This window comes from Pyrgilauda ruficollis, unplaced genomic scaffold, assembly GCF_017590135.1.
Source record: "Pyrgilauda ruficollis isolate IOZ18807 unplaced genomic scaffold, ASM1759013v1 scaffold607, whole genome shotgun sequence".
Taxonomy (NCBI): Eukaryota; Metazoa; Chordata; class Aves; order Passeriformes; family Passeridae; genus Pyrgilauda; species Pyrgilauda ruficollis.
In genome coordinates this window covers 1,066-26,461 of record NW_024527789.1, presented here as the reverse complement: position 1 = coordinate 26,461, position 25,396 = coordinate 1,066, and the positions used below count along the sequence as shown (strand labels likewise).

Here is a 25,396-nt window from a genome sequence, read left to right as displayed (position 1 = left end):
AATTACTGTAGTTGCTGTGGTTTGAGTCCCTATCTCAGCCACAGTTGTTGTGGTTTGAGTCCCGGCCTCAGCCATGGGCAGCCCTTACAAGTCGCATAGCCTCCCTGGTCTTATCCGCGCCTAGGAGCAGTTGCACTTCCGTGCGGGAATATGCACCGAGGCCCATTAATTCATCCATTGTAATGCCATGCAGGCAATCCCCGGGAGGACGCTGCACCGCCACGCACTCATTAACAAGGGCTTGCCAATGCGCATTAAACAACAACTGCTGGTGCTGAGTGAGAATTAACCTAACAAGTCCCTTCATATCATTTACCATCAACAACCACATGTTAAACATATAATCTAACATCTGCCTTGCCGGCTCGCTCTTAAAACCAAACTGGCTAACTGTCGACCGCAGTTGTGACAAAAGTTTCCAGTCTAAAGTGTATATTCAGCCTGATCCTGGATATGTTGGCCTTGGGCGTCATGTACTAGCCAGCTTGTTACAAAGCTCTCAACACCTCAACTACAGTCCTCTGAGAGTATTGAACAGAGGTTCGGTAGGCCCAGGCCGGGCCTGGCCCCGGTACAGGGCAAGAAGCTGCTCGCATTCATGGGGGTAAAAAAGATACCCTTCTATCAGTTGATGGGCCAGTTCGTTAGGGTTGCTTACCTCTTAAGGAGTAAAGTCCCAGGCAATGGGAGGTGATAACCATGGGCTGGACTCACGTTGCAGCAGTTTGCAGAGAACTGTTGCTCATGAGATGGAACCATGTTGGAGAGGTTTGTGGAGAACTGTCTCCCATGGGAGGGACCCCATGGTGGAGCAGGGGAATAACTCCTTTCCCTGAGCAGTGGGAGAAACCATGGGTGATCAACTGACCATAACCCCCATTCCCTGTCTCCTTGTGCTGCTGGGGTAGGAGGTAGAGCTGGGAAGGAGGGAGGGGTGGGGGTATTATGTGGGGGGCCACATGTTTTGTGGGGTCGGTGGTTGGAGACAGGGACGACACACACCCTCAGATCCATGCGACAACAGAGAGCTTTATTCTTTGAACCCAGCTTTATATAGGGGGTTTGAAATGTCCCGGTCTAAAATGCTCATTGGTCTGATCTTAACACCTCCCAGTTCTCTGACCAGTGAGATGTCTGCAGCTTAGGATGGAACGTGATTGGTTGACGTTCTGGCATGTCAACCCAAAGGCTGGTTTATGGAACTGGGCTGGGTTTCTTATTTATAACTGAATTAATGTCCAGTACAAGCTAGCATCTCCTTTCTTTATTAAAAATTGCAACCTTCTCTGTCACTTATCTGCAAGGGTCTTTTGCAAACAGGGTGACAGAAGACAGCATGGGTTTAATTTGCATGAGGCCATGTATCACGGGAGCTGCAGCATTCACTTCCAGGAGCTGTTAGGCAAGATCACCATCCTTCAGGCTAACATGCCACAGGTTACCTACTTATAGCTACAAGCTACAACTTAACTCTAAAAACAAGAAACCATTTAACCTTTAAACCATTTAATCCTTTTAACTGTTAGAGAAAAGCCCAACTACTAGAAAACAATCTCTAAACAGAAAAAAATGGTAGGTAAACAGGAAAAAATAATTTGTAAACAAATCAAGTGCTTACATGAACTGTCACTTCAAGAGTCCCAGATTTCCATGAGGTAGGTGAAAAATTGTTCTGGTTACTGCTCCATACATGGCTCTGTGATGTCTGTTGAGGAGTCATCAGGAGGATGCTGTCTGTGGACCCAAGCAGGACATAGCATAGGCCAGGTACATCTGGCAGGTATCCAACTGATGCCTTGTGAACACTGACCTAAAACAGAGGCTAGACGGAGTTAAAGAATAAAGTAGGTATTTATTAAAAGGCCTCAATGGATACACCTTGGGCAGTACAAGAGCCCAGCCAGGGCTACACCCAAGATGAACCCAAAATGGTCACAAAAATGGTCGACTGGTCATGGGGTCTCTCACTTTTATAACTTCTGGCCCATTAGCATATTGGGGTTAATTGTTCAATTGCAGCTTTAGGTTATGAAGTCCCATCCTTATTGTTTTTCTCTCTTCAGTCCATGTTGTTTATGCTCTTGAGCCTGAAATTTGTATCAGTTATCCTTGGTCCCAAGCTAGGAAAGGAATTGTTTTGTCTAGTTACTCTGTGAAGAGAGCTTACCATCCCTTAACATGAAGCTCAGAACTACACACTGAAGCAGTACAGAATCTGAAAAATATAAAAACTAAAACCTAAGGCATCACAACGTGTCCCAGTGTCTGTTGAAACACACGTCTATCCCTGACCCCAGGTAATAAGATCCCAAGGAGCCCCCCCCCCCCCATGTATTGGTGAGGAGGTGTCTCACCATTACCTTGGGTTTGGGCAGCTGAACATCACAGGATGATTGTAGTGATAAGGAGTGATTTAAAAGAACTGGGTTCTGGGACTTTTCTAATACTGTTAAATGATGAAGTACATATATAGTTTTAGCTATTCTGCTCTGTGGGGTCTCATCACACATGTCCCTTTTGTTTATTAAGTATACCTTTTAAAGTGTCATGTGCCCTTTCCACTATGGCTTGTCCAGTTGCTAAATGGGGAATACTGGTTTGGTGTGACACACCCTAGAGCTGTAGAAATTGTCTAGTTTTCTTTGAAGTGTATGCAGGGCCATTGTCTGTTTTGGTGATGTGAGGGATGCCTAAAGCCGCAAAAGCTGATAGCCAGTGTGCAACGGCATCTTGACCTTTTTCTCCTGTGTGTACTGTAGCCCACAGTGCTCATGAAAAGGTATCGAGACGTGCATATCTTAAATGGACAAATTCAGGGATGTGTGTGACATCAGTTTGCCAGATTTGCAAAGCACACAGTTCATGAGGGTTTACCCCTATCTGCAGTGGTGCAATGCAGCCTTGGCAGTCAGCACAGGTTCTAACAATATTATGAGCCTTTGTGTTTTGAAACAGAGTGAAAATTTAAGAGGGCAAAAATCCATTTCAGATTTAGGTGAAATGTGCCATTTTAAATTATTTAGTCTGTAGCTTGCTTGCATAGATGAAATATGTTGTTTGGTCTGTTAACTCTGTGCTGTGCTTAAGATTACCCGTTCTCACAAAAAACCCTGTGCTCGCAAAACTGTCTCAGCCAAGAAAAAATAATGCAAACTTCCAAGCTAGAAAGAAAGATAAGGGGGGGAGCCCTTAAACTTTGAAATTAAGACAAGAGCCTAAAGCTGAGGCTATAAGAGACAAACAAGATGACCAGAGAGTTCTCTCTCTGTACAAGGACCGATAAGGACTAATTGCAAGTTATAACGCAAAACCAGTATAATAAATATGCATAAACCTATTGTGAAACTCTATGCATATGTACAAGTAAGGGAGATAAAAAAAGGTTCACAATTCTCAAGAGTGCGCATGTCCTTTAGGGGGAATGATCCCCACATGTGTCCAGTGCTGTAATAAACATACTGACTTTACAATTTTTGCAAGTTGTAGTTAGGCTTTTTTTTCCCACAAATCATTTTGGCGAGCCAGCCAGGAGACCTCTCAGGGGCGGAGCGGGGGCGGACCTCCTATGTGCGCCCCGGGATTTTCCCTGGAGGAGCTCTGCTCTGTCTCAGCTTGCCTCCTGCAGGGACAGACAACGACCTGCTGGTGTGCTGATAAACGGTATGTATATCAAGGGGCCCCGGGGGAGAGAAAGATAGGGCTGTTGGTAGGCCACTCAAAGACGTCTGAGCGCACAGCCTCGTCCCTGTGCTTGCAGGCTGCCATCGGACGAGAGCAAAGTCTGCAGCAGAAGTCCCCTGGCTGATAGAGCGACTGGGGGTACTGGGGACAGGTTCATTGTTCGATAGAGTGACCGCTAGCAACTCTGGGGGTGAGTCGAGTGAACCTGAACTTTGTATGCTTGTGGTGTCCGGACATTGTAGGGGGGGGGGGGGGGGGGGGGGGGGGGGGAAGTTCTACCCACATCTGAAGCGGCCAGGTGAGGCCCAGGGCACTGGCTGGGGCAGGCTGTAAGGGCAAGGAGTGCCCCACAGAGAAGTTGAACAAGTAGAGAAATGTGGGTAAGAACATTTATTGTGTTTAAAAGTAGTGATTTGTGTAGACTGTGCACATTTTAACCATAGCTAGATTAACTCAGGGGGTTCCTCTGCCCCAGTGGCTTGGACTCAATCCCTGGGAGTTTGTGAATCCAGTAAATCACTGGATCCAGCTAATAATTTTACTGTGTACTGTTATTTTGATTGTGTCCAGAGTGTGTGAAACCAAAAGAAACAGCGAAAGGTGAAGTAATTATTAAAAGAACTCTAATTCCAATAAACAAATTTCCTTTGGAGGTAAACTAGAATATAATAAGAAAGACAGAAAACTAATCAAAGATCAAAAAGAGACATACAACCAAGTGGGGTAAGCTACCTTTAGAGGGAAGCTAGTAATCCCTTCCCATTTGTTATAGTCACTAGTAAAGAAAGAACACCAGAAAACAAACTAAGAAATAAATACCCTAAACACCTATTTAATTGAAAAAATCGTTACCAAGAATTTATATACCACTATTACTCAAGTAACCTGACTGCACAATCTTTACCTCCAGATTAACCCTAAGAATACCCCTAAACCAAAACTTGGTCAGATTGGGAGGGGCCATGGACCTAGACAACAGTAGCAAATTAACTTTTCAGAACTCCCAAGGAAAGGGGGGTATCAGTATTTATTAATATTGACAGATACATTTTCAGAATAGCCAGAAGCATTCCCCACCAAAACTATCAAAGCTCGAGAAGTAACCAGGGTATTATTACAAAAAATAATACCATGCTTCGGAGTTCCAGCCACAATATCCTCAGAGGATCACATTTCATTTCCAAAATAGTGCAACAGATTAGTAGCCACCTGAGCATAAATTGAGAACTTCATACTCCATACCACCCCCAACTGAATGGCCATGTGGACAAAATTAATCATTTGATTAAGCAGCAAATTGTAAGACTGGGGCAAGAAGTTAATCTACTCTAGCCCCAAGCTCTTCCACTAGCACTGTTACAGATTTGAACTAAACCTAGAGCCAAAGAAAGACTGAGTCCCTTTGAAATACTTATAGAGGACCATACAGAATACAAAAGGAGATGTCCACCCACATTGGGGAAGTAACATTAGCCAACTATATAGTGGCTTTAAATAAATAGCTCAGAAAAATTAAAAAACATGTAACTAGAACTCGAAGCAGAGAGCTAGATAGACCAGTACATAACATGCAACCTAAAGATTATATATATGTTGTCTCGTGCTTCTCACCACCTTCACCACAATCAAGATCAAAGAACAGAATGCCTGGATCCACCACTCTCGAGTTAAGAAGGCCCCAGAAGTCCCTTAGAAAGTGACACCAAGAGACAATGAACTAAGACTAAAACTTACTCAAACAAAATGAGTATATTGTGGCCAGGAGTAGTTTGTAATTTCATTTACAAAATTGTTTTGTGTATAATTAGAGTTTTGAGATTAGAGAGTACCTCCATCCAAAAAGATGCTGAATAGCCTTAGTCCCAAGCTTTTAATCAGCATACTAGATCCATGAGAGAACCTTCTGAAATAAAAGATTTAAACCTATCCACTGTAGGGCTAGACAACATAGTTACAGAGACAAGTACACCTCAAGAGCAGAATAAGAGATCTAACTAAGATATTAGGAACAGGATTGGGAGTTTTAAATAGAATTGATTCAGAAATACTGATGAACAAGCTAGCCACAACAGGTGGTCTAGCAAAATTAAAACAGCCCTTACAGTCATCTCTATTAGCATTAAGAACTAGCCAGTGGAAGATTTCAAAAATACTGCCAAAGTAGAAAAAGGCCAGGAACCAAGACCACAAGTTAATAGTAAAAGTGCTTAGTACAGTTCAAGATAATGTGTCTTTAACTTTCAGGTGTATACAAGCACAGTTATAGATGCAGAAAACAGCAGCTTTAATCATACAGGAAGAGGGTGAAGGTAATTTTCCAACTAAAATTCAAAATATTGTCTAGGATAATGCAATTGATTTTGAAAGAAAGTTTCAATCCTAGTAGACTATAATAAATTTTACCTATGATCCTACTTCTAATGTAACCACTGCCTTTGTACTTACTATACGAAATGCCACCGTTTATGTTATCAACCCCATCATCACACTAGGATTAAATAATGAAAAAATGGTACTCTACCCCTCAGAACATAAGGTGTAAACATGAAAGGTGAATGAATAGTAGCAAACAGTAAACTTAGAATCTTGTGCTACTAAAGAACAACTAAGATTCATTTGTAAAAGATTCATTTATTTATGCTCAAGATGTGTGTCTTGACACTAAAAAAAGGATTTACCACTTCAAAATTCATCTAGTCACTGATCAGAAAACTGTGCTTGTATATACTGGTAAAGGTTGCGTATACTTGAGAACTGCTTATACTACACTATATACTATACTTTACAGTAAGTGAAAGAATTTACTTACTTTTAGGAAAGGGGTGAATGAAACAGAGTGAAAATTTAAGGGGGTAAAAATCCATTTCAGATTTAGGTGAAATGTGCAGTTTTTAATTATTTAGTCTGTAGCTTGCTTGCATAGATGAAATATGTTGTTTGGTCTGTTAACTCTGTGCTGTGCTTAAGATTACCCGTTCTCACAAAAAACCCTGTGCTCGCAAAACTGTCTCAGCCAGGAAAAAATAATGCAAACTTCCAAGCTAGAAAGAAAGATAAGGGGGGGAGCCCTTAAACTTTGAAATTAAGACAAGAGCCTAAAGCTGAGGCTATAAGAGACAAACAAGATGACCAGAGAGTTCTCTCTCTGTACAAGGACCGATAAGGACTAATTGCAAGTTATAACGCAAAACCAGTATAATAAATATGCATAAACCTATTGTGAAACTCTATGCATATGTATGTTGTAGTGTGCTTTTATACTTTGTAATACTTTGTAATAGTTTTGATTTTGTATCCCCTTATTTTCCCCAGATGATGTACCCCTTTTTGTACCCCCTTCCTCTACCTGTGTAACCATTCTCCTGTGTTGAGATCATCCCCCAAATCCCCGCCCTGGCTCTCTGTCAGTCACTCAGCATCCCATCCCCTCTATCTAGAACTTTCGGTCAAAGCCATCGAGTGATTAGCTGAGGCCAGGGGTCAGCCCCCTAAGTATGATGTTATACGTTATCCCAAATGTCCATCCCCTAAGGCTGCATCCCTGGAGGGTCTTTATTGGTCAGCAAATGTATCTACCCTCGGTTTCCTCCCCCCCCTTTAAATGTAACCTTGAGATTCCTTTGTTTTACTCTGAGCAAGGAGCCCACTGAGGTGTGGGGCCCCCTGAGGAGCTCCAAATAAACCTTGGACTGGCCCCTTGCTGAGAGTCGGCCTTTTACTCTCTACCGATGTCTCCAGTGTCTCTTCTGCTGCAAAGGTGACTAGCCTAGCTGCCCTCAGTACCCTCGGGGCACCAGAGAGTGTCCCCCCGCTGTCGGTCACTTCAGGGCTGCCCCCCCCCATTGTTTGCCGACCTGGGGCTGGCCGGGGTTCACTGGGAGGCGCCCAGAGAGACGGAGACATATGTACAAGTAAAGGAGGTAAAAAAGGTTCAGAATTCTCAAGGGTGCACATGTTCTTTAAGGAGAATGATCCCCACATGCATCCAGCGCCGTAATAAACATACCAACTTTGCAACTTTTTCAAGTTGTAGAGTTAGAGGTTTTTTCCTACAAATCAGTTTGACAGCTTAAATTGTCCCTGTAAGGCTCAAACACCTTGGTGGAAAAAATCATGTGATGCCTTTTTGCTTGTGCTAGCGTATCTGGTTGTGGTGCCGTTCAAGCAGGACTAGCTATCATATCTGATGTGACATTGCCCTCTGCGATAAAACCTGGTAAATTTGTGTGACTCCTGATGTATAGGATATAATAAGGGCAAGTTCTGCCTTGGATAGTAAGGCATAGAGTTTTTAGTAAGCTAAACAGTTGTGCATTATCAATTTCCTTTAATAGTGCTTGGTCTAATCTTTGTGTGATGGCAGCCATATATGCAGAATCAGTTACAACATTTAGAGGAGTGTGGGGAAAATGTTGGAAAGCCATAGCTACAGCTTGTAGTTCTACTATTTGAGGTGATCCATTCTCATATTCCTCCAACGTTTGCCACTCACCTTCCTCTTTCCAGGCCACAATGGCCTTTCCTGTTTTCCCAGAACCATCAATAAACACTGTAACACCTTTTAAGGGTGTTCAGCTACTTAGAGGTTTCAGAGATAGTGCAGTTTTGCCACTTGACTTCAGCAATCTATGGCTTGGTAAGTGGTGAGTGATTTGTCCAGAAAAATTTTGCAAAGCACTTGGCAAGGCTGTACAGTTAGCAAAACACCATTCAAACTGCTCTTGTGTCACAGGAATAATAATTTGTGAGGGATCTCTAGCATTCAATTGTAAACACCTGTGGTGACATTTGATGATTAACTGTGAACAATGAAAATGAACACAGTGATACACACCTCTGGACATATCTGGTGGACTTGTCAATTAGTTCAAAGACAGTGAGTACTCACCTTCCTCTTTCCAGGCCACAATGGCCTTTCCTGTTTTCCCAGAACCATCAATAAACACTGTAACACCTTTTAAGGGTGTTCAGCTACTTAGAGGTTTCAGAGATAGTGCAGTTTTGCCACTTGACTTCAGCAATCTATGGCTTGGTAAGTGGTGAGTGATTTGTCCAGAAAAATTTTGCAAAGCACTTGGCAAGGCTGTACAGTTAGCAAAACACCATTCAAACTGCTCTTGTGTCACAGGAATAATAATTTGTGAGGGATCTCTAGCATTCAATTGTAAACACCTGTGGTGACATTTGATGATTAACTGTGAACAATGAAAATGAACACAGTGATACACACCTCTGGACATATCTGGTGGACTTGTCAATTAGTTCAAAGACAGTGAGTACTGTCTTTTTTGGTTGGTGAGGTAAAAACACCCACTCTAGAATGTGCAAAGTGTCAGGCCAGTGTGTGTTCCACTGTCCCATAATACCAGTAGGATGAACATTAACAATGAGAATGAACACAGTGATACACACCTCTGGCAAATCCAGTGGACTTGTCTGTTTGTGATAGCTTGCTCTACTAATTCGAGAGCAGCTTTTGCCTCTGGGGTTAATTTTCTGGGGGAAGTTAATTCAGGATCACTTTTTAGGAGGTCAAATAAGGGTGTCAGTTGTGAGTTGGTTAATCCTAGATATGGTCTGACCCACTTGATAGTGCCCAAAAGTTTTTGTGCATCATTTAAAGTCTGAATTTTGATTGGAAATTGAATTGCTTGTGGCTGAACAGTTTGATTCATTATTTTGAGTCCCAAGTATTTCCAGAGTGCTTGCTGCTGCACCTTCTCTGGTGCTACCTGCAGCCCAAATGTTTTTAATGCTTGCAACAGGTTTGGCTGAATCTGTAAGAGTTCCTTTTTTGTTTAGGTTGCAATCAAAATGTCATCTATGTAGTGATAACAATATGCCCCTGGAAATTGTTCTCTCGCTAATGAGAGTGCTTGTGCAATGTACCACTGACAAATTGTGGGACTGTTTCTCATGCCTTAGGGAAGAACTTGCCATTGATAAAGTTTCACTGGTGCAGTGTGTGTCTGTCTGAAATTTCCCTCATCTTCTGCCTCACGATTGTCATGAAAAGAGGCAGAAAGTTGGGACACCTGGGGAAAAGAAAGATCCTGTTCTAGGATCCTGGTCCTGCTTGAATTGTCACCCAGCAAGCCAAGCCATTGTTTCACAGGTGTGTTTGTTCACCTCATGGGATGCTGCACTCGATGAATAAGAAAGGGACACTGTGCCCTCCTTCACCTGCACCACTTTGCAACACTAGTTCTGGAATTTTCCCCACCTCCTAACTTGGCTGAACTTTCTCTCTGGAATGACCTTTTGGGTGGTCCCCACGGAAAAGACCCTTCTTTTACCATACATCAACCACTGTGACAGATGGACTGAGATGGGAGAAGTCTTTCTCCCTCAAGGATTGAGACCCCTACATAGAAAAGCTCCCCCTTCCTCCCCAAGGACTGAGAGTGAAATCCCTACCGCGGGGCGGGGGTCATGGACTATTGTATCTGTTCCCCCCCCCCCCCTTTGCAATTTTCAATAATAAAAACCCCTGAGTTAGCTAGGGGCTTTGAGTTCTCCCCTGATGTGAAGACAACAGGCTTTTCGTCGACTGGACTTCAAAGGACTTTGTCATCTCACGTCTAGTAGCTATATACCTCCTTTCTTTTCCTCCCCTCTTTTTCCTTATTCTTTCCCTTTTCTTCATTCCCCTTCTCCCTAAAGCATTTTTCTGTGGTCATTTAATAAAGGTACATTTGTTTTTGATTATGACTGCAAAACCCTCTTGTCGTGTTGGTTTTTTGCACCCTGAGATCAATAAAATGGACCATCACAAATCTCGTCCTCGAGGACAGATCGTGACACAGTGTTATTGATGGAAGGCACTGTAAAAGCAAACTTTGGGGTATCGTCTGGATGCAGTGGAATAGTGAAGAAACAATGCTTCAGGTCCACAATCAGGATGTCTCAGGAGGCAGGTGTCATTGTAGGAGAAGGCATACCAGCCTGCAAAGCCCCCATGTCCTCCATCACCAAATTAATTTTTCTTAGGTCATGGAGCAATCTCCATTTACCAGATTTCTTTTTTACAACATATACAGGGGTGTTCCAAGGGCTCATAGATGGCTTTATGTGTCCTTGAGTTATCTGTTCTTGTACTAATGATTTTAGGGCATCTAGCTTCTCTTTCTCAAGGGACCACTGTGGTATCCACACAGGCTTAGTTGTAAGCCATTTCAGAGCTACATTTTTCTGTGGTCATTTAATAAAGGTACATTTGTTTTTGATTATGACTGCAAAACCCTCTTGTCGTGTTGGTTTTTTGCACCCTGAGATCAATAAAATGGACCATCACAAATCTCGTCCTCGAGGACAGATCGTGACACAGTGTTATTGATGGAAGGCACTGTAAAAGCAAACTTTGGGGTATCGTCTGGATGCAGTGGAATAGTGAAGAAACAATGCTTCAGGTCCACAATCAGGATGTCTCAGGAGGCAGGTGTCATTGTAGGAGAAGGCATACCAGCCTGCAAAGCCCCCATGTCCTCCATCACCAAATTAATTTTTCTTAGGTCATGGAGCAATCTCCATTTACCAGATTTCTTTTTTACAACATATACAGGGGTGTTCCAAGGGCTCATAGATGGCTTTATGTGTCCTTGAGTTATCTGTTCTTGTACTAATGATTTTAGGGCATCTAGCTTCTCTTTCTCAAGGGACCACTGTGGTATCCACACAGGCTTAGTTGTAAGCCATTTCAGAGCTAGTGTGTGACACCTTATGCCCTTTAACACAGTGGCCCCTCTTAAAAATCCGTCCCCACCCAGACTCCCCATGCTGCCAGAACATCCCTCCCCCACAGGTTCAGTGGTGCAGCAGTGATGTATTGCTGGATTGTAGCTGTTTGGCCCTCAGGATTTTTGATCAACACGGGATTGCTGCTCAAGCAGCTCTGTGTGATCCCTCCAAGGCCAGCAATAGCAGATCCCACAGGTGTAGTAGGCCATGATGAAGGCCTCATGTTGGCAGAGATGATGGTGATGTCTGCCCCTGTGTCCATCATCCCACTGACCTTTATCTGCGAAGGCTTTGCCGTAGGCATCATAACAGTACAAACCATATTAGGTCTTCGATTTCCTACAACCTGAGTCCAGTTCACCTGGGGCTGTCCTGTTGATCCGAAGCCTTGGTTTCCTCGCTCCCTAGAATCTGCTTTGGGGACACAAGACTTAAAAGAGATGAGTTGAGAAATTCTGTTTTTTTCAGGGATAGTCATGGGTGGAGTAGGGGTGGAAATTATTGCATGTATTTGTCCGGTAAAATCTGTGTCAACAACACCAGGGTACACAACAATACCTTGCATTGTGGCACTAGACCTTCCAATTAACAGTGCACTCAATCCTTTCCTGATAGGCCCCCAAGCCTTCAGGGGGGCCTTATGTACCTTTGAGGTGCTTATGGCTACTGCAATGGAGGTGGACACATCCATTCCAGCTGGTCTTCGAGTCCTTCCTGTGAGCTGATCACATAGGCTTTGTACCGGAGGGTGGGAAATTACTTGTGTCATCACACGTTCCCCTTTTGCGCTTGGTTTCCTGTTTCCCTGGTTCTTGAGAGATTGACCATTAGCATGAAATTTGGACCTGCATATCTTGATCGCATGTCTGGTCCTTCCACATCGGTTGCAGCTTGCATTTGCTCCCTTCTGTCCTTGAAATGTCCCCTGTGGAAAGGACTTTTGGGGACAGTTTACCTTCATGTGGCCTTGTTGTCCACATTTGTAGCAATGAGGTGTTACCTTTATAGCAGCTGCTATGGACTCTGCTAATGTGGTCATGTTATGAGAATTAGATACAACCTTAGCACAGGCATTTATCGAGTCATTTAGTGATGGATTTTCATCAGGTAGCAGTTCTATGACCTTTTGGCAGTCCTCATTGGCATTGTCCTTTGCCAATTGCAAAATTAAATTATTTCTGACTTCAACATTAACAATTTGTTTTACCATAGCATCTTGTAATCTCTCTATAAACTGTAGATACAGTTCTTTGACCCCTTGTCTGATTGTGGAATATGTTTGGGTTGGGTTTGCCACGTCAGTTACTTTAAACAGTGCCTGCAGTCCCAATTCCTTCACCTGTGCCAGTATTAATGGATGTAGCCTGGCCTGGAGTCTTGGATATCCCACTGGCGGGAGAAACAGAAGTTGAGGGACCCCTGCCCCATAATGCGGGTCTTCTTGTGGAACCTTTAGATTTTTTAACTCCTGTTTTTCAGCACTGCTTTTCCACACCAATTCAAAAACCGTATATTGGACAGTTGTTGAGAGGAGCAAGCAGGTTGGATTTCTGAGATGTTAATTTGCATTAGTAATTCAACACATTTAAGAGACCACACTGGATTAAACAACAGTTGTTGGCCTGTATCCCTTACCACATATGGGCCTGTTTCATAAATTTTTGGTTCCAGTTTGGTTTGGAATTGGGCTGCTTAAGTACTGGTATAAGTTGTACGGGGCCTTGCTGTTGTAAGAGGTACAGCATCTAAAATTTGAATGAGAGCCCAGTAGCATCATGGGTCCAAAGACATATCACCTCAACTGTCAGTACTAATGTAAAATTATACCAACAGTCTAATTCACTTGGACGATTACAAATCTCCCAGTGCTTGTCTATAGGAGAAGCTGAAACACTAATTTGAATTGCTTTCTTATGGGTAGTCGCATTAATCATTCGGCATCGTATTCTAATTTTCTTTCCTATAGTCCCTTGAAGTGACCACAGTCCTCATTTTTTGCCATTCCTGCTTCTCATATACCTGGTTCTTGTGCATGACTACAGTTGATAGGTTTAAATCTTTTATATCAGAATGCTCTCCCATGGATCCAGTGTACTGAATAAAAGCTTGGGACCAAGGCCATTCAGCATTGTTCTGGATAGAGGTACCTTCCAATTATTTGGCTTCAATTATAATTACAAACAAAACAATTTTCTTAATTAAATCTCTACAAGCTAAATTACTAAATATTCCCGACTGCAATATACTCACTCAAGTAAGTTTTAGTTTCAGTTCATTGTCACCCAATGTTACTTTCCAAGGGGCCTCTGGGGCTTTCTTCACTTGAGAGTGGTGGATCCAAGTGCTCTGTTCCTTGATCTTAATCGCGGTGAAAGTAGTGAGAAGCACCTGGAATGGTCCTTCCCCCTGTGGTTCCAAAGTCTTTTCTGTAAGACATTTAAAATATACATAATCTCCAGGATGTATGTTATGTACTGGTCCATCCAGATCTCTGCTCCTAGTTCCAGCCACATTTTTCAATTTCTTTGAGTTGTTTGCTTCAGGCCACCATGTAGGTGGCCAGTGTCACCTTCCCAATGTGGGTAGATATAGTATTCAAAGCGACCCCCATGGCAGGGAGAAATGGATGAGGAGGACTCCATTGATATCAGAAGGCTAATTAATTACTTTATTATACTGTATTATTCTATATTATATTGCATCTAAACTGAATCTGCACAATCACCCAACTGCACTCAACTGCCCAACATCTCGTGACTGTCAGCCAACAGTCCTGACACACACACACACGCTTGGCCCTGATAGGCCAAGGAAACAAAATACCACTTTGGGTAAACAATCTCCATATTGCATTCTACTTTGGCACAACACAGGTGCAGCAAATGAGATAAGAATTGTTTTGATCATTCTTTTCTCTGCTTCTCTCACTGCTTCTCTCAGGTTCAGAAAATGTGAATCCCACAGGTAGAACTTCCTTTTTGCACTCCCTATGGTCTCCCATAAAGCATTTCAAAAGGACTTAACCTTTTTTTGGTTCTAGGTTTAGTCCGAATCCATTGCAATGCCAGTGGGAGAGCTTGGGGCCAGGGTAAATTAGCTTCTTGCCCTAGCCTCACTATTTGCTGCTTAACCAAATGGTTCATTTTCTCCACTTGGCCACTTGACTGAGGGTCGTATGGAGTGTGGAGTTTCCAATCTATGCCTAGGTGGTGGCTAATTTGCTTCACTATTCTTGAAATAAAATGTGATCCTCTATCTGAAGATATTGTGGCTGGAACTCCAAAGTGTGGAATTTCCTGTAACAATAGCTTGGTTACTTCCCGAGCTTTGGCAGTTCTGGTGGGGAAAGCTTCTGGCCACCCTGAAAAAGTATCTGTTAATACCAACAAATATCAATACCCCCCTTTTCTTGGGAGTTCTGAAAAGTCAATTTGCCACTGCTGTCTGGGTCCACAGCCCCTCCCAATTTGACCAAGTTTTGATTTGGGGGCATTCTTGGGGTTAGTCTGGAGGTAAAGGTTGCACTGCTGAGTCACCTGAGTGATAGTAGCGTATAAATTTCTGGCAACAATCCTTTCAATCAGATAATTATTCAGGGCATCTATTCCCCAGTAAGTTTTCTGATGTTCCCCTCTTACCAATGACCATAATAAATGAGAAGGGATAACCAATTTCCCTTCTTCAGTAATGGCCCATCCCTCTTGGTAATATGTTCCCTTTTGATACTTAATTAGCTTTCTGTCTTTCTTATTATATTCTGGCTTACCGCCAAGGGAAATTTGCTCATCTGGTACTAGGGCTCCTTCAGTTATGGTCTCACCTTTTGCTGCTTCCTTTGCCTCTCTGTCTGCCAGCTTGTTTCCTTCCTTCAATTCTGAGCTCACCTTCTGGTGTGCCTTAATGTGCATAATTGCTACCTTTTCAGGCAGCTGGACTGCTTCCAATAGTCACATTATGTCTTGTGCATGTTTGATGTTTTTCCCTTGTGAGTTCAGCAATCCACTCTCTGTCCAAATGGCTCCATGTGCATGCACAACCCCAAATGCATATCTTGAGTCTGTGTAGATGTTGATTCTCTTTCCTTTTGCCGTCTCTAAGGCACAGGTTAGGGCAATTATCTCAGACTTTTGTGCAGAGGTGCCTGTTGGCAAAGGCCCGGATTTGATTACCTGTCTGCAAGTAGTAACTATATACCCAGCATGTAGTTTCCCACCGATGACGTAGCTGCTCCCATCAGTGAGCCAGGTCTCTGTATCATCCAGAGGAGTGTCCTTTAGTTCTGGGTGTCTGGAATAAGTAGGTTCAATAGTCTCCAAGCAGTTGTGGTGGACTGTTTCCCCTTGATTTCTGCTGAGAAAAGAAGCTGGATTGACAATGTTAGTCACCACTATTTCTACATCATCTTGTTCTACCATGATGGCCTGGTATTTCAGAAACCTTTGTGGGGAAAGCCAGTGCCTGCCCTTTACTTCCAGTACTGTGGACACTGTATGAGACAGTAGTACAGTCATTTTCTGTCCCAGGGTGAATTTGAGTGCTTTTTTGATATTTAGCACAACTGCTGCGACAGCCCTGAGGCAACGTGGCCATCCCTTGACCGCTGCATCCAGTTGCTTGGAAATATAGGCAACTGCCCTTCAATATAAGCCCAGGTCCTGGGCTAGTTATCCCCAGGACAATCCCCTGTTTCTCATGGGAAAATAGAAAGAATGGTTTACTCACGTCTGGGATTCCCAAGGCTGGAGCCAGCATAAGGGCCTTCTTTAGCTGGTCAAAGGCCTGTGTGGCCTCCTTTGTCCACTGGAGGTCTCTGTTTCCATTTGTAATGAGTGCATACAGAGATTTTACAAGTAAGCCATAGTTATAAACCCATAACCAACACGATCCTGTCATTCCCAAAAAGGTTCGCAGTTCCTTTGTTGTCTGAGGTTTCAGGGTTTGGCATATTGCTTCCTTGTGATCTTGCCCCAAAGTCTGCTGTCCAGCACCAACCTCATAACCCAGGTAGATCACTTTCTGCTTCATAACCTGAGCCTTTGTCTTTGATACTCTGTACCCTTGGAGTCCTAGAAAATTTAAGAGACTTACCGTCCAGGCCACACACACCTCTTTCATCTGGGTGGCTATTAGGAGATCATCCACGTACTGCAATAGCCTTCCTTCTTCTGGTGGAGCTTCCCAGGACGCTAGGTCTTTTGCAAGTTGTTCTCCAAACAAAGTGGGAGAGTTCTTAAATCCCTGAGGCAACACTGTCCATGTGAGCTGAGTTTTATGCCCATTTTTAGGGCTTTCCCATTCAAAGGCAAAGATTTTCTGGCTGGCTTCATGGATAGGGAGGCAAAAGAAGGCATCTTTCAGATCTAGAATGGTAAACCAAGTTAGCTCTGGTGTTAAACAGGTGTCTTGGTTTGAAAAGACAGGTGTCTGCTAAGGAAGGCAGAAGACTCCCCTGAAATGGAAAATGTAAACCCCCCTCCCTCCGAATTGTTATAATTTTGAAATTAAGGGGCTCTCAGGCAAAGATATGGGAGCAGGAAGAACAGTTCTTTATTAGGGAAGAAAATAAAGCAAACCAAAAAAACCCACAATGCAGTAATACAAAACAACACTGACAGAGTCAGAATACAACCTGACACACTGTTGGTCAGGGTGTTGGTAGCAGTCCAATTGAAATGGTGGCTGCAGTCCTCCTGGAGTGACAGATGTGGTTCTGTTGGAGCAACGATCCTGTAGAAGGGTGTAGTTTTCCTCTGAAGGTCCAGTGGCAGTGTAGATGGGCCTGGTCTTCCTCTGGGAATCCAGTGGAGAAGACAGCTGCTCCTCTGGGAATCCAGTGGGAAAAGGCTGCTTGTGGTCTTCCAATTCTCAGATTATATCCAGGTAGGAATGCTTGGCTCCTCCCTCTGGGCAGAGCTTCTCACAATGGGGTGATGAAATTTTATCAGTCATGCAGTGAGACTCAATTGTCCATTAACAGAAGATATCTCCCCAGAGGGAGGATTGGTTGTGGAAGAGATAAAGAAAACTGCCCAATTAACAGAAGATAACTGCCCCACCTCTAACAGATAGGAATAGAATACACACCCCATTTCCAACCTAAGACAACAGGTTAGCAAAGTATATGGATTCGCTATCACCGGATATAAATCTTCCATGATCTTGTTGACAGCCCTTAAATCCTGCACTACCCAATATGACTCATCAGGCTTTCAAACAGGTAGAATGGGAGTGTTGAAGTCAGATTGGCATTCTTTTAATAATCCTAATTGCAAAAAGTTCTTTATCACTGGGCTAATTCCTTCCCTATCTTCCTTTTTCATGGGGTACTGTTTAATTCTAACTGGGTGTTTCCCTTCCTTAAGTTTGATTAATATGGGAGGTGCATTTTTTGCCATCCCTGGTACATTGGAATCCCATACTCTGGGAAACACTTGGCTTATTATTTCTTCACTAATTTCTTCCTCAGTTTCAACAGTTGTTAGTATTAAACTTAATACCTCTATGTACTTTTGGTCATTTACCTACAGAGTAACCACCCCATTTTTGAATGTAATGGTTGCCTGTAATTGTTCCAATAAGTCTCTCCCTAGAAGTGCCTTAGGAGAATTAGGCATATATAAAAACTTATGAATGCCCCATTGTTTCCCAAGCTTATACTTTAGTGGTCTAGCAAAAATATGCCTTTTCAGATTGACCAGTTGCCCCTTGTACCACAACGTAATAATTCCCCAGAGCTACTAAAGCTTTATTTAAAACCAAATATGTCGCTCCTGTGTCAACCAAAAATTCCACCTTTTTTCCCTTCTTCCCCCAGCCTCATTGTTATAACCAGTGGATCTGCTGGTGTAGAATCCCCTGGTCCTCCTCAGTCTTCTTTCACATGGGTGACCACCGCCCCCTTTTCCTGGCAGTCACCTCGTCTCCGCTCTGGACCTTGGTTCTTCCAGTGACCAGTTCTCCTGCAAATCACACACTGGTCTCTGCCCAACTGGGGTGGGCCTTGCCTAGGTGGTCCCTTTCTACATTTCTCTTCTTCCCTTACTACTGCCCCTAGCTTTTTCATTCCCTGCTTGTATCCTTCTTCCCGATTACTGAATACTCTCCATGCTTCCTCCAACAAGGTCTCAAGGTTCGTCTCATCCACCCCCCAAAGCTTTTGACATTTACCTCTGATGTCCCCCGTAGACTGCCCCAAAATTATGTTGACTAACTGTTGTATCCCTTCCTCAGACCCAGGGTCTAACTATGTGTGACGGCACATTGCATCTCTTAAGCGGTCTAGGAACTCAGATGGAGACTCGGAAGGCCCCTGTTTAATAGCATACAGAGCTGACCAGTTTATAGTCTTAGGAATTGGTCTCTCCATTCCTTTTGCTATCCACTCTTGGTAAGTTTCTCATTTTTTCAATTCTGCTGATCTGTTTGGATCCCACTTTGGATTTTGGAGGGGAAAATAGTCTTTTACATCTAGGCATTGGGTTTTATAAAAATCCTCTGCCAGATCCCCTGCTGTTTTCAGAACCAACTGCTTTTCTGTTTTAGTTAAAGCATCCATCAATAATTGGATATAGCTCCAATCTGGGTTATGCTGCTTGATGATATACCGCAAGTGTTTGGCGGTAATCACCGGATCACTGCAATAATTCTTATCAACCCTTTCCTGTGCCTCCAAATCAATAGTGGAAAATACCTTAACCATTACCCTTCCTCCTTCTGGTCCCACTGCCTCTCGCAAAGGAGCTTGCAGTACTTGCCTCCTAGTCTTGGATGAAACTGGGCTGCCAGGAGGAGAGTAGGTTTGAGTGGATGTTCCTTCCGAGCCTGTATCCTCCTCTCTTTTAGGGGGAAAGTTGGTCTATTCCTCTTCCTCCTGTCTCCTAGGGGAAGCCTTTAACAAATCTATTACATCTTGTTCTTGGGCGGCAGTATGATAAACCTTATCTGATTTTGTGCATCGTTGTCCTATACTGCATGCTGAACAACATCACTTAAGCTGTCCTCTCTTGGCTCTATTTTCCCTTTCAAGGGCTAATACCAGTGGGTCAGAGGGAGCTCTGAGTCCACAATCCCTCTGTCATTCTGGGTGATTTCAGAGGGAGAAGAACATATCCGCTTAAGAAACCTCATCCCATTTGCCTTCCCATCTTAAGAACAGCATTAACTGTAATAAGGTGTTAGAATCTAAAGTTCCAGTAGATGGCCACTTCATTCCATCCTCCAACTTATATAAAGGCTACCACTCGCTACAATACTTAATTAAAGTTCTTTTATTTTCTGTACCCTCACTGCTGGCAACTTCTTTCCGATGTGCCAAAATACATCCCAATGGGCTGGCCCTGGAAACCTCTTTACTCCGACTAGTTCCCATTATCTTCTTCTTTGTGTCTTATCTTGCTTCCTCCCGAACCTCTCTTCACAGGCTCCCACAGTCCTTTCCCAGTTTTCCTCTCACACAACCCAATTCTCAGGTATTAGATGTGACCTTCCACATATAAGCTTTAAAATCTTGGGTTCAAAATCTACTCCGTTAAAATGCTGTCCCCACTCGCACTGAGTGCACACACTCCTCCGCCTTGCAGAAGAACAGTAGTAGCATCCTGCACAAATCCTACACTGCAACAATACCCACACGAGATGCCAACCTCTTGATGGACTGAGAGTTCTAAAACTTCCACAAAAACAAGCTATTCCTTTTATGCATTCTTGAATATTCAAATTCTCTAGTGCAGGCTGCTCCCGGTCCAAAGCTACCAGTTCCCCTGCAGAGGTCCAATATAATCCATCTGGATGAACCTGTTCATTTCCTCTGTCTATCCAATGATTTACTGGGTTTACAAATTCCCAAGGATCAAGCCTTAACCACTGGGATAAAGGGATCCCTTCAGTTTGTCTAGCCACGGTTAAAACATACACTAATCACCACACTTAAACACAACACACTCTCTTCTGCACTTCCACTTGCTTCGCTTTTCCCAGAAACACGGGTAGAGCTCTGCACTCCTCCCCGTACTGAAGGTACGTCTCACTTGTTCACACAACCAAAACCACAAAGCCACTCACAGTTACAAAGCCACTGACACAACTAAAATATCCAGATGTAACAATCACACAATAGCAGAAAATAGGAGCAATAAAAAGAAAGATACACTTGACCCACCCCCAGGGTCACTACTGGTCACACAATCAATCAGCAAATCTTTTCATCAGCTGCCCTATCGGCTGGCGAATCCCTCCACTGTCGGCCACCCCATTGGCTGGTGGCTGCTTGCAAGCCCCAAACCTTTACTTACCCAGGAACTGAGCTGTGCACCAGATGTCTCTGAGTGGCTTACCAGCAGCCCTTCAGGCCACGTGTATGACTTACAGCCCCCCCTTCCCCCCTTAGATTTGATACATACCGTTTGTCCACAGTCCCAGCAGGCTATTGTCTGTCCCCGCAGTGAGCGAGCTGAGATGCGAAGCTCCTCCAGGGAAGGTCCTGGGGTGCACCTTAGGAGGTCAGCCTCTCCGTCAATGCTGCAGCCAGACAGAGGGCCTCCTGGCTGGCTTGCCAAAAATGATACACGGAAAGACTCCACAAAAGTAGGTATGTATTTATTCGGCCAAGGCGCCTGGGAGATAGCTCCTCCAAAGACACATGCGCCTCCGAGAAACTTAACCCTCTATTTATTCTCTAAAATGTTACATATGCATCAAGTTTCTCAATAGACCCATACATATTCATTTCCTAGCCCCGCTTCATATTATAATTAGCTTATCAGTCCTGCGCTTGAGCAGTGCTCTCTGGTAGTCGTCTGGTGGTTGCAGGAGGAAGGGCAAATGAGTCTTCATCAATGTGAACTTTTCACCTTTCTCTCCCTGAGCATGCCCTCTTGTCTCTTGGTCACAGTTCAAACCACAAAGCTGGTTTAAGCCAGTTTAGGGTCTGAGGAGCCTCTTTTATCTTCAACAGCCTTGCAAGCCTTGCAAGCCTTGCATTCCTTCCACCTTGTTTAGGGTAAGTAGCTCTCCTTATCAGGATATCCTTGCATTCTTTTTGTCCCATCTTCTCAGGCAAAAAAAAAAAAAATCCTGCCTTGCAAGCACAGCAAATGTTAAGCAACATACATCATCTAAAACAGCTATCCTAAATCAATTACCTTTTAATTTCTAACCCCCATGTCTCAGTTCCTTCCAAAAAGTATCTCCAATACTGCCACTTCTCTGATGCATTGGATCCTTTCCTCCATGGTATTCCAGGGCATTCTATGGTAGGGCTCCTGAATTCTGTCTCTGAAGAAACCTCTCTCTTATTAAAAACTGCTCCCAGAGAGGAAGGGGCCCTGGCTCCCTTAAGAACACTCAGATCAATACCCGCATTCTGGGTCAAGGACCCCAAATTCCTTGCTTCACCACTATCTAGTTGCATGCCTGTACCCATAAGGTTCCAAATCCGAAGTAACCAGGCCATGTAAGCCTCGCGTCCCCGTCGCAGAATGTTTTTTCACAGATTAAGGAGACTGTCGTGCAACAGGGACTTGGTGATGATTTCAGGCTCTGGGTCCCCTGCTGGTTATGAGGGCCCTGGTTCCCCATCATCATTAACTGGGTGCACTGATCTCATCTTATACTTCCTCCTCTTCACAGGAGCAACTGCTGCTGGCTGTGGCTGCCCTTGTGTTTCAGCTGGAACCTGGACAGTTGTAATGTCTGTGGGTTCCACTACTGCACCATTAGACTCTTCCTCTTTGAGGCAGGGACAGGGATTCCCACCAGCTGGGGAAGACTATTCCCTCAGCGCCTGGCGTATCTTCTCCTCTATTATCCCCATCCAAGCTGGGTGGTTCATTTCTGAGGTGGGCTGTTTGGCAGGGTCAGACTGTTGGGCAGTGTCAGGCTCAGAAGCAGTGTCAGGCTGTTGGGCAGCATCCCTAGTCTCTGGGGTAGTGTCTTGGGTTGATTATATGATGCTTTTATCCCCAATCGTCTGTTCTGTTTATACTGAATAATAAGTTTTGCACCTTTAAGACTTGTTCCAGAGAGTGAAGGGAGAAGTGCACAGTTGGTTTTCAGACACTGCACTCACTCCTCCACATTCCTCCTCCTGGACTGTGTTGTCTGCGGATGGACAGACAGCAGGACAGAGCTCTCCTTTGTTTTAGTTAGTTTTAGCTAGCTGAGGCAAAGAAGTTCCCTTGACTGTGGTTTTTTTCCCTTTCCTTTGGACCTGTTTAAACCTTCTCTGGACTGAACACCAGAAGAGCACCGGCAGCTCGCACCTGTGGCCCATCGGGCCGGGCCTGGGCTGTGACATTTCCAGCACCAGAGGGACTGATAAGAGACTGAGTGAGCCAAGCTGCAACCCAGGGAGGGGACTTTTCTGATTTTGTCATCTTTTTTGGAGCAGCAAGAGGTTTTATTGTTTAATATTGTTTAGGTTTTATTGTTTAATAAACAGCTTTTTCCACTTTTCTCCAAGGAGAACCGGTTGTGGGAGGGGCCAATTGAATCTGCTTTTCTAGAGGAACCCTTTTGGGGGTTCTCTCCCAAATTTGCCCTGAACCAGGACAGGTAGATATCAGGGTGGTTATCCAAGGCAATCTCATCTTATCTCTGAATGCTAAATAGGCATATCAGCAACACTAGCTGCTGTACAATATCATTAGCATTTAGAGAACATTTGAACCCTTTGGAAGCTGTTGGGGTAGGCCTAAACAAATGGTTGAAGGGTTGGGAGAAGACTTCCCCCTGGGTTACTTCCTCACAATGGTTACCATTATTAATGAAACCCCAAAAACATACATTTAGTGTATGATAGCCATGTATCCATGTGCCCACCTTCCAGAGGAAGTTTAAAATCCATTAATTCCTCACCTTATTGACCCATTGCACAAAGTGGATAACAGCCATAGCAGCCTTTGTCACAGAACCTATGTTTAGATAAGGAGCTGCGAATTGGAAAAATATAGCCACAACCATGTGCCAACCAAAGCAGGGTAGGCTAGACCATGTGGTGTTGCTTAACAAGGTTTCTATATTCAGCACACAAAAACTTAGGTAACTCAGGAACTGTTATTCCTTTTTCACCCTTTCCTCTCAATGCCCTTGTGCCTCACATTGGGTGCCAAAATCTGACTTGGTTTGAAAGACAGGTGTCTGCTAAGGAAGGCGAGAACTTCCCTGGGAATGGAAAATATGACCCCCTTCCCTCTGAATTATTGTAACTAAGAAATTAAGGGGCTTTCAGGCAAAGAGATGGGAAAAGGAATAACAGTTATTTACTAGTATATATAACACGGCAAACAAACAACAATGATGGCAGCAACAGCAAGCAAAAGCAGAACCCCAACAACAGCCTTCTCTCAGCTGTCAAGCCCTTTCCCTGTTGGTGTAGTTATGGTCACAGCCAGCAGGGGCACTGTTAACTTCCGGTGGGTCAGGGCGGGTGCCATGATTCCCCTGCAGCTGCAGGGGGTGCTGTGGTGCAAGCTCAGCCCCCTCTTTCCACATGGTAATGACGGGTACGCTGGAGGGAGAGAGAAGGGGCTTTCCATTGCAAACTCATGGGAAGCAGCTGGTCTCAGTGCCACTCGGGAAATGGAATGGACTGCAGCAGGAAACCTCAGAAGCAGCAAGCTGGAACAGCAGAGGCGGGCACAACTGGGGGTGGCAAACAAAATGTAGCAGAAACTCTGGGGCCCTGCCCGAAGCTGTGGGGTTGTCCGGGTGTTGGGTTACAGTGTAGCAAGAAGCCCTGAAGCAGCAGCAGAGAACAGCGCAGTTGGGAGGGGAATTGCTCTCCTGAATAGCTCACTGGCTATGGCTGGTCCTGGGTTTGGGCTGTGCAGAGGGGGCAGCCCCAGCAGGGTGCAGCACACACTGGGTCTGGACTCCTGAGCAAGTAAGGGGGCAGAGAAGCAAGCCAGTAAGCTCCAGTCACAGAGTCAAAGGAAAAGAATAAAAACAGGCAAAACCAAAAAAGACAACAGTATCTCTAGTCACAGACACTGTGCTGCATAGCCGCAGAGACAATCACTTCACTGGAAAGAAGCAGCCTGTCCTGGGGTGATGTTATGATACTGTATGCCCTATCCTCTGCTTTATGTGCAGACATGGGTCCTGTAACTTTAAGCTCAAAGGAGGGGAAGCCGGGAAAATTCCTCAGTGCGCAGTTTGTGTTCAGTTCTCACAGACTCCCCCAGATTCGTGCAGCTATGTTGTCTAGCACGGACAGAGGGTGTAAATCTTTGCTTTTAGCTATCTTCCTGTTCGTTAGCTGAGGCAAGAAGTTTTTCCTGGGACTGTGGCTTCTTCTGGAACTGTTCAGCTTTGCTCTGGCCCAAAATACCTGAACATTGCCGGGAGCCCCACTCCACAGCCCAGCGGAGGAGGCTTCAGGGACACCACATCCTGGCTCCAGACCTTGGGAGAAGACAAGCAGGAGTAAAAATCAACCATCTTTCTCAACAACGAGAAGGTTTATTATCCAACATGATGAATTTTCTTTTCCATGCCTGCGTGCGCTCTGCTTGTTAAATAAACAGGTTTTTTTCACTTTCCTCCAAGAAATTCCTTTCGAACTTGTGGGGGAGGGGCTGCCGAAACCTACCTTTCTTTAGAGGAGACATCCTTTTCAGGACATTTCCTCTGAATTTGTCTCAAACCAAGACACAGCCTCCCACCCAACTCTCGTAAGAAATCCTGGGCTGGCTCTCACCTATTGTAAACAGGCGATCCCCCGTGGCAGGGAAGAATGATGCATCTGACTCCATTGATATCAGAAGGCTAATTAATTACTTTATTATACTATATTATTCTATAGTATACTACATCTAAACTGAAACTGCACAAGCACTCAACTGAACAAATCTTGTGACTGTGCTGACCAACAGTCTGGACACATGCTTGGCCCTGATAGGCCAAGGAAACAAAACACCATCACTTTGGGTAAACAATCTCCATATTGCATTCTACTTTGGCACAACACAGGAGAAGCAAA

At 44.2% G+C, this 25,396-nt stretch overlaps 1 long non-coding RNA gene across 3 annotated transcripts; it reads left to right on the top strand.

The window, feature by feature from the left end:
* The first annotated feature begins 3,542 nt into the window (after nt 1–3,542).
* On the top strand, nt 3,543–24,910 carry LOC121362315. Of its 3 annotated transcripts, none has more exons than XR_005956492.1 (3): nt 3,543–3,660; nt 3,758–3,871; nt 24,674–24,910. It is a non-coding gene; the product is annotated as an uncharacterized LOC121362315 (long non-coding RNA). The 3 variants fall into 3 exon arrangements; XR_005956491.1 differs by having other exon boundaries at nt 24,655–24,910; XR_005956490.1 differs by lacking the exon at nt 3,758–3,871 and adding an exon at nt 20,859–21,004 and having other exon boundaries at nt 3,586–3,660; nt 24,655–24,910.
* Nucleotides 24,911–25,396: the final 486 nt, after the last annotated feature.